Source organism: Erithacus rubecula (genome assembly GCF_903797595.1).
Source record: "Erithacus rubecula genome assembly, chromosome: 3".
In the NCBI taxonomy this organism is placed as follows: domain Eukaryota; kingdom Metazoa; phylum Chordata; class Aves; order Passeriformes; family Muscicapidae; genus Erithacus; species Erithacus rubecula.
Genome location: NC_136689.1, coordinates 118,963,894 through 118,979,158, shown reverse-complemented (window position 1 = coordinate 118,979,158; position 15,265 = coordinate 118,963,894).

Below are 15,265 nucleotides of genomic sequence, written 5' to 3'. Positions count from 1 at the left end.
ATCATTCAGCACTCATAGTGTAGGGAAAAAACACTAGCTTTGTTGGCTATAAAGCAGTTGCTCGATTTTTCATACTGTCATTCTGCTCTATTAGCAAAGCCTAACACAATTAGGTATGAATATGCAGTAATAACATGCAAATTGTTCCCTCTCAATTGCCCCAAGGCAGCAGTCTCAGCCTTTCAAAGCTTGATTTCTTCTACATCATTACAGGCTTGGCATAATTCATCAGAATAAAAAAATACCTCAGCCTTATTGCATGTGGCCAGCTAGTAAAATCATCAGTAGTTGTTAACCATTCTCCCTCAATAGGTTTGTTAGCAACGCTGTCCCCAGCTCCCTGCCACTCCTGCACTTGTACATGTTTCCCTTGGGTAATGTTAGACACTACATTTGAGCCTGCCAGAACAATTAACCCTACTGTTAATTAGAATGAAATGTCAGGCGCACAGATGGTACAAGCTGGCACCCTGCCATCCCGCCAACTGCTGCTGAAAGCAGCTCCCCACTGCTGACAGCTGTTCAGCTATGTCCCAAACCAGCAGATGTCAAAACTTTCCAGCTGAGGAAAGCTAAAAAAAAAAAGCCATGATGGGTGTTTCTAGTCCCAGCAGTAATGATCACTGTTTTACTGTTATTGTATCTATTACCTGTTGTCATATTGTACCCATCAAGTGGAGGCATCAAGCAGCAAGATGCAAATTAAAAATGATACCAGAAGTGAATAAATGAAAAACTGCTTTCCAAGCTAATTCTCTACAACTGCAAAAAGAATGCGAGAAAAATATATCTATATGATTTATTTAGAATCTATATTTTGTCAATTCAGGCTTTATTTTAAACCAAGAAATATGATGATACATTGTGTTAAAAGTGTTACTCTGGATATTTGTACACTGCAGTGTGAAAGTCTATCTCATAGAAAATTTCAAAATCTTAGTAGCATGAGCAATGTTCATACTTTATTTTTCTTATGCCAATTTTATTGATTTCTTTTTTTTTAACATTATGAGACATCAAGAAACAAAAATACAGTGCTATAAGTCAGAAGGTGGACTAATCCTTTCACTCTCTAGGCACTCCATACTTTCCATAACCAACTTAAGCTGACACGTGTAAAGGAAGGATTCTGGAAGACTTCCTGGTGTGTATCAGGATCCTTATTCTGGTAACTATGCTTTGTTTATTTAGATTCCTCTTTGATTTTGGAAAATATGCTTTGGTTTCCAAATTTTCTTTATATTTGAAAATTGCTATGGGAAGGCAGATACATTTCTGTACTGTGAAAAATTCACTATTATGTTCTTCATAACTGCATAAAGACAGAATGAATAATTTCTTTAGTATTCCTTTAAAAAATTCTATTTTGTAACTTATGTCAATCAAAATACAAACCCAATGCTTTACAAGAAATATTAGAGTATTTTTTCCTCTGTACTGTCTTAGTGGAATTAACTGTTCAGCAAGAAGATGAGATTATATTCTTATGTGACAAAGACTATCATGGGGGCCTGAATACAAAAGAAAAGTATCACATACTTTTAGGAACACATTGAGAATATATTTGGTTTACAATCTATTAAGAAGATTATTGCAATTTCTGTAAAAATGACTCTGTTAGAATGTTTACATATTAGAAATTTTGCATAAAATACTTTGGCCTTCCTTGGAAATTCTGAGAAATTCTGAGAAATTCTGAGAAATAAGTTCTTGAAAATACACATAAGGTTAAAACAAATTAAAAACAATTTCAAAGTTAATAAATAACAAATGTCTGTTGAACCTAGTGAGATATGTCCATTTGTTTGTTTGTTTTCTTTCTGAAAATATTTTTCATATATTTCCATATACATTCACTCTCAACTAAATTGTTTTTGAATCTGCCTCATCTGCCTCACTGGTAAGATAGGCATATGGTAATGTGTGAAATTTATATTTAGCATAGGCCTCAAGTGTTAATTATACATTTGACTTAGATTTGTTTGGTTTCATATATACTCTCAGTTTATATGCTGTTAATAAATTAATTACTTGTGTGTTTTAATATTAGTTTGGCTTTGGTTTAGATTAGGGGTTTTTTTTTCTACATGTAGGTATTTAATATACTAACTTTATGAGGAAGCATCTTAAGAAATAAACACTACTAATAGTTACATCATCAGATTGCTAATGGTTCATTGCACTCCTGTGGTGCACTAGAAAGAAAATGCTTTTACTAGAAATTCTAATTTAAAAGAATAATAGAGTATTTAGTTGAAAAAAGCAAATTGTCATATTTCAATTTGCTAACTGCAGCAAAATCATAGTTTGCTTAGAGCATACTTGGCCATATTCTGTGCTGATGCAAACCTATATATGCTGCAGTTTCAGAGGGTTGAGACTGCACATTGCAGTAGGCAGAGCTTGATATGAACCCTTACACCAGAATCTTGCCAATTATAAGAGCTCCAGCTTTATAGACAATAAATAACTGTCAGGGATAAACTATATGAAGGAATTCAAAAGAACAACAGACACAGTTGTCTTCAATGACCCTAGAAACATTTAAATCTGAGGATAACTATCAGCCCAGAGCACCACAGCCTTGCCAAAGAATGTAACTGGATATAAGATTCCTGACCCACTTCTCTTCCTCAGGTCAGGGAGCTTTACCCAGTTATTGCCTGTGCTTTATATGGTGAGGAAAGATGTCTGTTGGAGGTGCAAGTATTATTTTGAGGCGCATATTGTATCTTTTGAGAATATAAGAAGAGAGCTTAGTATAACCATTCTTGTTTCTGTTTGTCTTGATGTAGAAAGGATTTATGATGAATCCTCGCAGACATGGTGTATGTGGTGCAGACTAGCCAGGCATACTGCAAAAAATCCAGAATATACTTTGGCAGCTTCCCAACAAAGATTTTGCTAGCTTGGTGTGGGCTCCTGCTCAGTGACTTGCTGCCTGCAAGCCTGGGCTCTCTGCAGGACTGCCAGCCCACCACAACCTTGCAGTGGTGCAGGATCAAGCTGAAAGTCTCTGAGGGCCTGGGACCCTGGGCTGTGTTCTTTGGGCAAGTGGTGCTCAGCACAGCCTGCAGCAGCAGCCACATCTACTAACAAACACGTAAGGGTCAATTGCTAAAAATTATCTAAGGCCATGTGACAGACATCATATAGAGCTATGAATGATGTATATGCCCCCCTGTGCATTTAAGGATGACTTTGGGTTTGAGGATGACTTTGAGAACACAACCAGTGAAGGGAGAACAGTGGCAGATTTGCAGCATGGCACTGCAGATCATTATAACCAGACACCTGTCATAGATTCATCTCAAATCAGTAGCTAACTGACTGGGAAGAAACTGGTACTGCCATGTTCCACAAAAACAAGCACCACCATTTTTGTGAGGTTGTGCCAAAGTATTTGCAACAGACTTTGAAGGAGGCAAGGGCTACCAACTCCAGTTATTGCAGAAAGGCAGCACTTAATACCTCACCAGGTAGGTTTACCACTACCATAAATCCCCCCTATACATGTACAGTCACCTAATTCAAAGGAAGCTGAGGAAGAGGACTGGGCACACCATCTCCTTTAAACTGTATTTCCCTGAAACCATTCATCTGACTAAGATATTCCCATAGCGTCTCTGCCACCATTTGCTGTGGTGCAGAAGCACCAGAAGCAGCAGAAGGAGCAGAGTCCTTTCTGCTAAAAGCACGGGAGAGTTTCTATGGGTGTGCAGGGAGTGCAGCTCCATTTGAAGATACATTATCATGCATGGAGTAGACAGGAGTGGGGACTAGACAAGCTCACTGTGCTGCAGTAGTGGGGCACCATCATGGTTTGCTCCTCATGGCACACATGGGGGGAGCCTGTTCCAGAGCATGACAGCACCAACACTGTCAGTGCAAGGCTGAGCTGGCTCCTGAGCAAAGCATGAGTCAGCCATGGGCGGGAAAAGTGTTTCTTCTTATTCACTTGGGGTCTTTATTTCTTCAGCAACAGCAAACAATATTTTCTATGCTATAAGGAAGTTGTCTTTTCTTTGTCAGGACTGAATTAAAAGACCAATACAAATCCTAACTCCACATTTCAGACAACAGAGAAAATCTGAGGAATTTCAGAAGGTCTGTAAAAAAGTGGTGTAACAGCAGACTAGAATAAATTGGTTGGTTCTTGTTACAAATTAAGTGTTATAGAGTTGAATAGAGTTGAATAAATGTTTTGAAGTACTTCTAAGACTTTGATAGCAGATTAATTTGAGTACAACTGAGACAACATAATAGACAAAAAGTGAAGACTTTTCACTGCTTTATACACCCAAGAATGAAATGGGCACATTATGCTGGTTAAAGTGTTAGGCTGCAGGTTTCTTTTTAATAAAAGTCTGTTTCCAAATGCAATGCTTTTTACATCCCATGGAGAGGAAACACTAGAATCCCTTGTCAATTTTTAGGTAAGCTGGACAAACACCTAGTCACAGGATCCAAAGCATCAGCACACAGAAACTCACTCACTAATACACTTGTTGTTGTTAATCAGTAATTTCTCATCTAGCTTCTGTAAGCAAGGAGGGAGCAGTACTAATTCATTTTAATAGAGCACTTACTCCTTTTCCCCCTCCTTTTTATCTTTACCTTGAAATCCCTCATTTATCCAGGAAGGAAGGAAAGTATACTGCAAGAGCAAAGTATCCCAGGCATATGAAATAAAAATTAAGGCTGAAACTATTGTAACTATATAAGCATCCTCAGAGAAGGTTCAAGATTTAAGCCTGTGAAATATGACAGAGAGAAATAGTGCTACATGAAAGAAGGAATCTAAACAAGAATCTCAGAATAATTTTTAAAAATCTCAGGAATTTTTCTTCTTTATATCCCAGGGGAAAAAAAAATATTGGAGAAAAGCCAACAAAAAAGAAAATAACGTCAAAGGGAGTAGCCTCTTTTCTACTTTTCTACTTTTTTACTTTAAGGAAAACTCAAAGTTCAAAATTAGACATTAAACTTTGCAAGAGTAATAAGGCAGTAGCATACATACATTTTGGCTGACAGTCTAGTAAAACTAAAGTCAATGGTTACTGTCACCTTCTGTTGAGCCAAGATTCAACAAAAATGTACACAAGATTTCTATTCTCTGTTTCTCTTATACAAGAAGAAAGACATGGCAGGGCACTTACCATACTAATGGAGAGAGCCACCCCATTTAAAATTAGTTGCTTTCTCAACTTTGGTAAATGAAGGACAAAAAATTGATTTGAAAAGCCTAGCAGAAGTGTCTTTCCCCTCCCTTGCTGCTAAGAAAGGCACTTGAACTCGTGCCATCTCACAAACAACTGTCAGATGTTTCAAATCCACGCAGCTCCTCGGGGCATTCAACACTTTTATATGAATCAAGGACATTGGTTATGTGCTTTGGATCAGAGGGCTGATAATATGCATAGTGAATGCATCTCAGACATAAAGGATCTCATTTATGTTTGCAGGGTGTCCTGCTTCAAGCACAAAACAATGTTCTCTGGGATTCAAGCTGTGTATACTCTCCTAAGCCTCGTCTGTTTGTTGCAATGTATGTTCACAGTGTCTGAGGACTACACATAGTCCTTGCCATAAGTTCCAATCAATATGTCCTCTACCACATTTAGATTACCCTACATAGTTTTCTAGCTTCTGTTCAGATCTCATCCAAAGACTAAAATTTTAAAATACTGCAGGCAAGGATATTCAGTTAAGAACTTTGTATTAACAATTACTGATTTAACCAAAACTGGCAATTAGCAATTATCTAGTGAAAAACACTCACAAGCTTTAAGTGTCTCATATAAACCACTTAAAGGACCATTTAAAAGGTAAACTATTGTAACAGACTTTATTCTCACTGTGCAGTATATGAGTACATATTCTGAACACGAATTCTTCTGTCTACAAGCTCAAGGAAAAAATGAAATTTCAATGGCTACTATCAATTTAAGTCTACATTAATCCTCTAGATTTTCTTCAAGTACTTGTTTAAATTAGAGTTGACACCTATTTCACATCATGCCTTTCTGAAATCCTTATTAATAAGTCACCACTATTTTAAAATATTCATCATCAAAATTAGGTCAGATGATTAAGGGATTATTCCTACAAAGCCTGAAATTTAGAGTGTCTGAACACCCACATTTTCAGTGATTTAAGTGGAAGAGGTGCTTCCTTAAAAGCTGCATGATCTCATGGATTAAGCTTAGGCCCCAGAGTCGTAAGACTCCAAGCTCTATTTCCTCATATTTACTTATTTACATTTAAAATTTTTTGGACTGACCATCAGTATGATTCAGTTCAGATATTGTGTTTATATAATTTATTTTGCTTTATTCATTGGGGTTCTCACAACTTTGTGATCTCAAATATCCTCCATGTGTAAGAAACAAAGTACTGAACTCTCTTGAATTTTGTATTCTCTTCAGAAGTGTGTTGAGAAAGAGGTGAGAGGAAAGGACAGGAGCCCCACCAATTGTGAGTGTCTATGTCCCAGCAAAATATAATTGAGTAAAACAAAAAAAAAAAAAAAGCAGAAACCCAAACCCAAATCAAAATAATGAAAACCACGCAAACAAAAAACCAAAATGGAAACTAAAGATGAAAACAAGTAGCCCTTGACATTTCTTAGTGACAAAATAAACATAATTACTGAAAAACAAATAGTATAAGCTGGCAAAATAATGCTCTGATCTGGGTAACACTCAGCATTACTAGAGTTACTACATTTTGCAAATATCACATGCTTGATAAAAAACCTAAGAGAAATCTAAGCAGACATTTAAACGGTCTGCATGTTAAAAAAAGCATTAATTTATATGGAAAACATAAACATGCAAGCATTTTTCTCTGAGAATTTTTGTCAAAAGTAAGAATGTGGCATACTTCTCCCCATCACTTCACATTTTTTCCACTTTCTTCTTTGAGCCAAAAGGATTTCTACAAATTTTTTGTTTTGCAGCTACAAGATCCTGAATTCTGTAATAATATTTCCCTTCTCTTCCCTTCCCAGTAGCCATTTCCTTCTTCTCCAAAAGGTCATTACAGAATTACAGGATGTGTTCCTGTCTCCCTTAGGGCTTATAAACACAATTCCTCGTAAACATCAAAGTGAATGGATACCATGGTTGAATAACACATTTTAATAACAGTACATTACTGGATCTGAAAGTGTGACCTATTTGGTATATTCACCAAATACTATAAAAATGAAAGTGCAGCACAAAATGTAAAATTTACAAAACTCACTGCCATACAAAGACACACAGGCTCATGGAGAAAAAAAAATTGCATGTACATCCAGACACATGCATAGAATATTACATTTATAAATATAGATTAATGCACTTTACAATATTTAATCAGAAAGATTTCTGAAGAATGATCTAATCAACCAGGAAGGTTTAAAGGTGCCACGTAAGTACAGCTGTAAGCATGCCCTTACTCCTGATCTTACAATGTACTTAGTACCTTGTATTTCACTAATGCTGCTTCTACCACTACAAGCAATTTATTCTACCTCACGTTCATCAAGTGCTCATAAATCAGCATTAGGCCACTTTTTTACTGAGTTGCTGATTTTTAGCCAGCAGACAGCAGCATTTGGATTCAAAGTCTAATATTGGCACACATATTGATTTTAATTAGTCTAATTAGTTCATTACACTAAAAATCAAACAGACCATTTATTACATTCCCAACTAATGACATATGATCAAGGATTTAATATGATAATGAGTAAGATCAATTATCACTCATAAAGGAAGTCATTAACAAGTGTAAACACTGCCTAACTGAATACCATTACAAATTATGAAGTCATAGCTAGGCCATTTGCATAAGCATACTAATTTTATTTCATGATATTCCTTCCATTTAATACTCTGAATACCTTTCATAAAGCCCATTTTTTTTCATGAGACTTGATTTATAGCTGTAAACTCAATTCTTATTGTCAGTACAGCAATTGTTCACTACACAGTCCTTAAACTCTACACTATTAAATTCAGGTTTAAGCAAACCAGACAATGTCTATGGACTCTCTCAGAAAGTATTACAGAACATTAGAAGAAGGAAATGAGGTTTCCAGTTGTACCAAAGTGGATACAGGAGTATTTCTCTGCAGGGGAAAATTCAAGAACTACTTTCTTTGTGGTCTGGGATATTTCACATGCAAAACTGAGCTAGTGATAGAAGTCAGCCCTGCTGCCATGGCTGTTTAGCAATATAAAGAGAAGGAAGCAGCATCCACCAGAGTCCTTTCACTTTACTCAGGTTTCAAACTCATAAAATACAATTGACAACTCGAGCTATAGGTATATTAATATTCTACTATCCTTACATTCTCAATGCTGAATTCTAACACTAATCCTATTTGAATTTTTCCAAGGTCCCTGTCACCATCATTATCAATTCTGTGTCTTACAATAGCATCTAAAATGTCAATTAAAATTATAGCAATTACACTTTCTATCATAGCAGAAGCAAATCTATGTGGTGCACAACAATCAAGAAGATAAAGGATAAGCCCTCAGTGTGCCAAAATTATTTTTCTCCTGTTCTAGTATACAGTGGCTACTTCAGAATACTTTTCACATGAAAAGTTTTATATATTTCTCTATACCAGAATATATTGAGTGAATGTATGATTACAAAGCTACATAACATGTATATATATCACATGTCACTCAATATTTATAAAATGCAGAGGAAATTTTTTTTTGTGGTTTTTGTAAGAGACTGGAAGAAGTCTCCATTTACATGAAGACTTCTAAAGATTTTTAAATGTAAAATCTGTAACACACATAGTACCATTAGCAGACGTTTAAATCCACTGGATGCAGGAAAAATTAAATTTACTACTACAGATTAGAACTTCACTCTAGAAGAAAAAAGCATTTCAGTATAAATCTGCATTTTTGTTCCATTAAATTATCTTGCTGGTTCTTAAGCCTGCTTGTGCTAGAAGCAGCACACACTAATGCATTTAACAACATCTAATCAGTATCAGTGACAAGTGGCTTCTACAGCTACTGTGTTCAACAAAAACTGAAAGCTATATCTTCAAGTTCTTTAAGTTTCTTACAACACTTCAACCTTTGATTGCATAATCAAAAAATATTTAGCACTTCATGGAAGTAAACTCATTAATATCAAATTAATCCTTTCCCTACATTCTAATACAAAACTTAGAGTAGGTGCATATTCTTTCTACTAAGCTTCAAACTAAATAAAAACTCAATAATTCTTACATTAGTGCATCCTTGTAACTAATAATTTAGTAAATATGCAAAACATGATCTACAGCACTCCTGCACCATTTATTGATGTGGATGACACTCCCCTGCAGAGCTGGCATGTCCTTGCTTTATGTGTTATATGGTCCCTGGACTGTTCAGACTGTAAACCAGAAGTGCCCAGGAGGTTGGAGTGCAAGGGTCAATGTACTTAAGTTAGTACATTCAATGCCGGTCTTAGGCACTGGGGTAATTGGCATACAAGCCACGTATTCCAAGATAACAGCTTCAAACTCTGCTCTTTGGCAGAATGTTCTTCAGAGGCCATGCTTAGAAGCAGCATGCAAATATACTTGAGTACATGCAGCATGGATATTATTAGCAACATAAGGACCACGTGCAGCAGTGTTCCATCGAGTCCTTAATAAACTCTAAACAAATCCTTCTTGCACCTTTTCTTACTATCTTCTTTATTTCAGGAAATAACTGTCTAGGAAAAACCTTTCTAGTGAATTGCATTTTCAGTGAAATCATGAATAATGCTTAGTGACTGATATTGCAAGTCATTTAAAATGTCAACATACTTTCTTTAAAGTTATAGTTAAATACACAGTTTTTATTCATGCTATTCTGACAACTCCTGTCTTAAAAACAGCTTTTCTTCATAGGGGTGGCAATACAGGCAGCTAAGGTCAGCCAGATCATTTGCTGTTTCTAAGCAAATTGCTTAGAAGTTCCAAATGCTTGGGAGATTTCACTCCAACTGATTATGAGACAAACAAAGTAAGCATTGCAACTTTGAAAGGAATACCTCTTAGATAGTCTGATAGTTGCTTTCAACAAAGGAGAATAGGTCTGTGACTCATAATGGATGGCCAAAGGCAATGTTTTTTGATTCTACTGACCTTTCAACACTCTAAGGACAGGAAGTATAAATCTAATGATTAAGTCACAGGCTCATATACTAGGCACTAAAAGACTACTTTGTAAAGGAAACAAAATACACCAAATTAGTAATACAATATGGAATTTCACACAATAGTTATAATTTTAATGAGCTCTTCTGTGAAGTTTAAATATTTGTAATAGTAAATGATTATTGGTTTTATTTTCTCTTACAGTCCTATTGCTTTCACAGGTAGTCAAGTAATAAAAAAACACCAGTTATAGACTAAGTGGTAAAATAATTTTTCAGATCTAAAACATTTGCTATACATTTTACTACATACATTGATTACTTAGATATACTTCATCATACTCCTATTCTGTGGTATCACTATTCAATAACAATTTTTTCCAATGGTTAATTCAATACATGCATGAAACATGGGTTTTTTCTCTTTTTTTAATAAAATGCAGTTTTAATACTGCACATTTTAAATTAAACAAAAACATAAATTAAGCTTTTTATAATGGATTTGACTTGCCCAGACTGGTGATATACTTCTTTCAGTGTTTCATTCAACAGATATTCAATTGTAGTCTGATTACTGGCCCAGTTTTAACCAAAGGGTGATGCCAACTGGGAGGAGTTTGTCCTTGAACAGTGGACAAAGCACAGATCAGTTGGAGAAAGAGCTGTGAAACCTGCTAAAAAGAATAAGTAATTAAACCTAAGTTTCCCCTGGTTTTAAGTAGATTAATATATAAAGAATCATCTTTATTCCCTTATTCATGTCTGATATGCTTTAAACAACATAAACATAACTGATTCTACAGCAGAACAACTCCAAACAACTAAATACATAATTTATCCCATAACAAGTTGTAAAACCCTTTTTGAAGTTCTTCACTCTTATTTTAACATTTTTCCACATTTTTAAAAAAAACTTCTACTGTCAAAGGTCTCATCTGTCATTATCAGTACTTCTCCACAACCTTGGCTGCCAAGAGTTGTAGGGCAATAAAAAGCAAAAGTGCCAAGAAGACTGAGAAAGACCACAGGCAGAAAAGATACCCAAGAGAAAAGAAAACCACAAACTTGTATGATTGGATTTAAGACCAAGGCTCTTGAAGTTTTTTTTGTCAACATATTTAGCCTTGGAAACTGCAGGAGAGGTAATCACAGAAGACACTCTCACAGGCTCAAAGTCTGTAGCAAGAATCAGTGATGTTGTAAGGTGTACAGAGACAGTGCCTGTTCTTCAAAGTGTCAGCTGCTTCAACAGCAACAAATCAAAGACTACTGCTCTCTTCTACCATGAAAACACTGAGGTAAAGTCTTAAAAGATACACAAAAATAGAATTGAAAAATTTTATTTAGAGTTTAACAATTATGAGATGATAAATAGACTAAGGAATATCTCAAAAAGCAGCTGTTTTGCATCAGGCCATTGTATCATGACATGAGTTGCATTTATGCCCATCACCTTCTCTCAACAGCTCTGCTAGTCAGTCCATGATTCATCTAATCCAGGCTGAGCCACAGATCACAACTTTCCTCCATCTTTCAGCCAGATGATCTAAAGAACTACCTGCTTTTTCCATGGCACTTGAAAGACAGGAAACAGCCACAGTGGTACACTTGAAATTCTAGTTCACTCAAAATGCCTTCTCTGGTAGTATCAACCCTGCACTGCAATATAGGATTATAATACTATAAATGTATATTTAAAAACCCCTAATTATCATAGAATGCTTTGGGTAGAAAGGGAACTTAAAGATCATCTTCTTCCAACTCTTCTGCCATGGGCAGGACCATCTTGCACTAGACCAGGCTGCTCAAAGCACCATTTAATCTGACCTTGGACACTTCCAGAGACAAGGCATCCACAGCTTCTCATGAGCAACCAGTTCCTCATGACCACCACATAAAATGATTTTTCTTATATCTAATCAGGACCTATCCTATTCCAGTGTAAAGCCACTACCTCTTGTCCTATCACTGCACTCCTCAATCAAGAGTTCCACTCCATCTGTTCTGTAAGGTAACCATAGGAACTGGAGGGCTGAACTAAGGTCTGTCCAGAACCTTCTCCTCTATGATCTAAACAATCCTAACTCTCTCAGCCTGTCCTAGGAAAAGTGTTCCAGCCTCCTCATCACCATCATGGCTCTCCTCTGGAACTGCTCAGGAAGGTCTGTGTCTTTCTCATGCTGGAAACTGCAGAGCTGAACACAGGATTTCAGGTGAGGTCTCACAGCCTAACCTTGGACCCTCAGGACATCTTCATGTGAACATCATAATAGTCACAAATGAATTTCAGATGGTCTTACTCAGAAGTTTCTATTGCATATGTATACACAAGACTAAAACCCATAGCAATCTCCACAAGCATATAGTTTATTCTTCACATGGAATTCAGACAGTAAAATGATGAATTCTAACAAAAAAGAAGCAAGTTTTTGAAAATACCTGTACAGAACAACTGAAAAAATCCATCTTACTGAAAGTAAATGACCTTATAGGCTTGCATGTTTTTTTGAGTACCTGCACAAGTCTGAAAATAGACTTTCTACATAAACACAGTACAAAGAGTTCTACAACGTTGAGCTTTGCTACTTTGAAAGAAATAAAACTAGTAAAACCACATTGTATACCCATCAGAATGAAAACATAGGGCCATTTTGGCTATGAATTCTTTTTTAGTATATCTAAATGGAGTATTGTGATTGTCAAGTCAAAATGATGCATTTATCTTAACTGAGATTCTTCCACATGGAAAGAAAAAAAAATTATTTTTCAGCCATCTGGGTTTTCCTGACAAAAAAAAGAAATACAAGCCCACCCTTCAAAAACATGTTTAGCAAAACAGATGCATTATATGCATGAAATATAATAACATGATTTGGTGAAATGCAAGTCAGGAATACTGTTTTTGTTTTAAAAAAAAATGGAAGAATAACCAACAGTACCCAAAGACTGTCTCAGTTTATTCAGTCCATGGACTTTTCAGGTTCTCAGAAGGAGATCACTCCCTTACTCTTGTATGCATTTTTATTTCAAAATTTTTTCTATTCTGCTATGGGTTGTTCCAAACTCAGTACACATTAGTATCAGACGATAGCTTTTAAAAACATTTTGGATGAAATTAAGGCTTTGACATTTAAACATGTCAAGTTTATGATTTCTATGAAAAGATCACAAACTATCAAATTGCTCCAAGCAGTGATGCACCACTTCTAAACAACTTATCTACAAGTGATTAACAATTTGACTCCACAAACATTTGTTTGTATAAAAATGGTGAATTTGCCCATAAGGATATGGACTGTCTCCCAGACAATGGAAAAGTCCTGAAAGGCATCAATGTTTTTCTTCATTCCAAGACATTTTAACTGTGTCTGGGATCCACCAAATATACTATATACCCAATATACCAATATACTGCACTATATACCCAATGCAAGATGTTAGTCTGGATTTATGGACTGCTACACAAAAAATAAATAAAATTGATTGAATAGTCAAGCTCAGGGGGTTCATGTGATAGGCTTTACCTGGAGCCAGCAACAAATGGAGTACTAAAGGGATGTGTATGGGGCACTCTCCTCTCTAACACCCCAACAGTGACCTAAAGGAGGACAGAGAGGATGCTCTCATTGAGTCAGCAGATGACACCAAACTGGAAAGGGCTCCATAGATATGCAGGAGGGTGGGGCTGCTAATCAGAGTGTCCTGGACAGCACAGTGATCAAACACAACCTACGGGGGCAAAGGCTAAATCCTGCAGCTGGGAAAGAACTCCTCGTGCCATTAAAAGCTGTGGGTGGAGTGCCTGTGGAGCAGCTCTTACAGAAAAGACAAAAAGTCTCAGCAAACAGCTGAAATGAGTCTGCAGAGTATCCTGGCAGCAAAGGCAGCCAGCACCATCCTAGGCTATGTGGAGCCAGTGGACCACAGAAGTGATACCTTCAGCATTTTATCCCAATACTTGCTACCTGGCATCTAGAATAGCACATCCTATTCTGCTGCCTCCTCCTCTATGAGAAAACCAGAGCACATACTCTGTGACACCCAAAGAACATTTAAATCGTAGCAAGAAAGGTTGTGATGGGACGTTGGGAAAATTCAACCTGTAGGCCAGTCAAACACTGGAATAGGTTGACCAGATAGGTTATGTAGTTTTCATCCGTAGAAATTTGCAGACCCAGACTGCATAAAGTCCTTCTTACAGCCTATCCCACTTTGAGAAGGGAGTTGGCCTCTTGAAGTCCTTTCTAACCTGAACCAGTATAAGATACTATGATAATTTTTAAGTTTGAAACTGATCTACATGATCAGCCTCAAGATCTAAAGATTTAAGTCATAGCAGACATCAGAAGAGCATTTCTATGTAAATATTATTGCCATTCATTCACTTAAGTGGGAAGAAATCCTTTCACTAGAATTTTTACTGAAAACCACTTTGCACTATGGTTTTGGATTGTCTACTGACTTGAACAATGCTTGAAATGGCCTAATGTATAATCCATCAAATAACATCACAAATGTGCAAGCCATCATAAGGCCCCAGAGACTAGTTAGATTTTTGTAAGCATTCAGCTGTGTACCTTAGACATTTTGATTAAGATGTTAAAAAGATACAAAAAGAAAAGTGCTCCGAGTCTTTCAATCACAAAGATGTTAAATATCTGTCAGTGCTGGAAACTTGCCTTTGATGACAATATTTCATCATCGTGTTGTGTATTAGTACTTCACAGAACAGAATACTCAGAAGGGAAATACTCTTTCACTGCATCTGCCTTTTTGTAAAATACAGACATTTCCTTAAAAGATTGGGTTTTTTCATGTGATTTATTTTATGGCAGAAAGACAAGTCTGTGTCTTCAAAAATACCCAGCCAAATGAGGTTAACAGACTTCTTTTTCTGTTTTTCTCTGGCTTTGGTGTTTATCTCTTGGTTGGTTTTTTTGTTTTGGTTTGGTTTTGTTTTTTTCAATAAACTGCATTGAATTTACAGGAGAAACTGCACCTTCTGGAAAAAGAGCAGAGTTGTACTTTTCCAGCTATGTTCGTGGTCTTTGGTTACATCAAGGCCACCAATTGAAATCCACACTAAACAGGCATTCTGACAGAAAGTGTATAT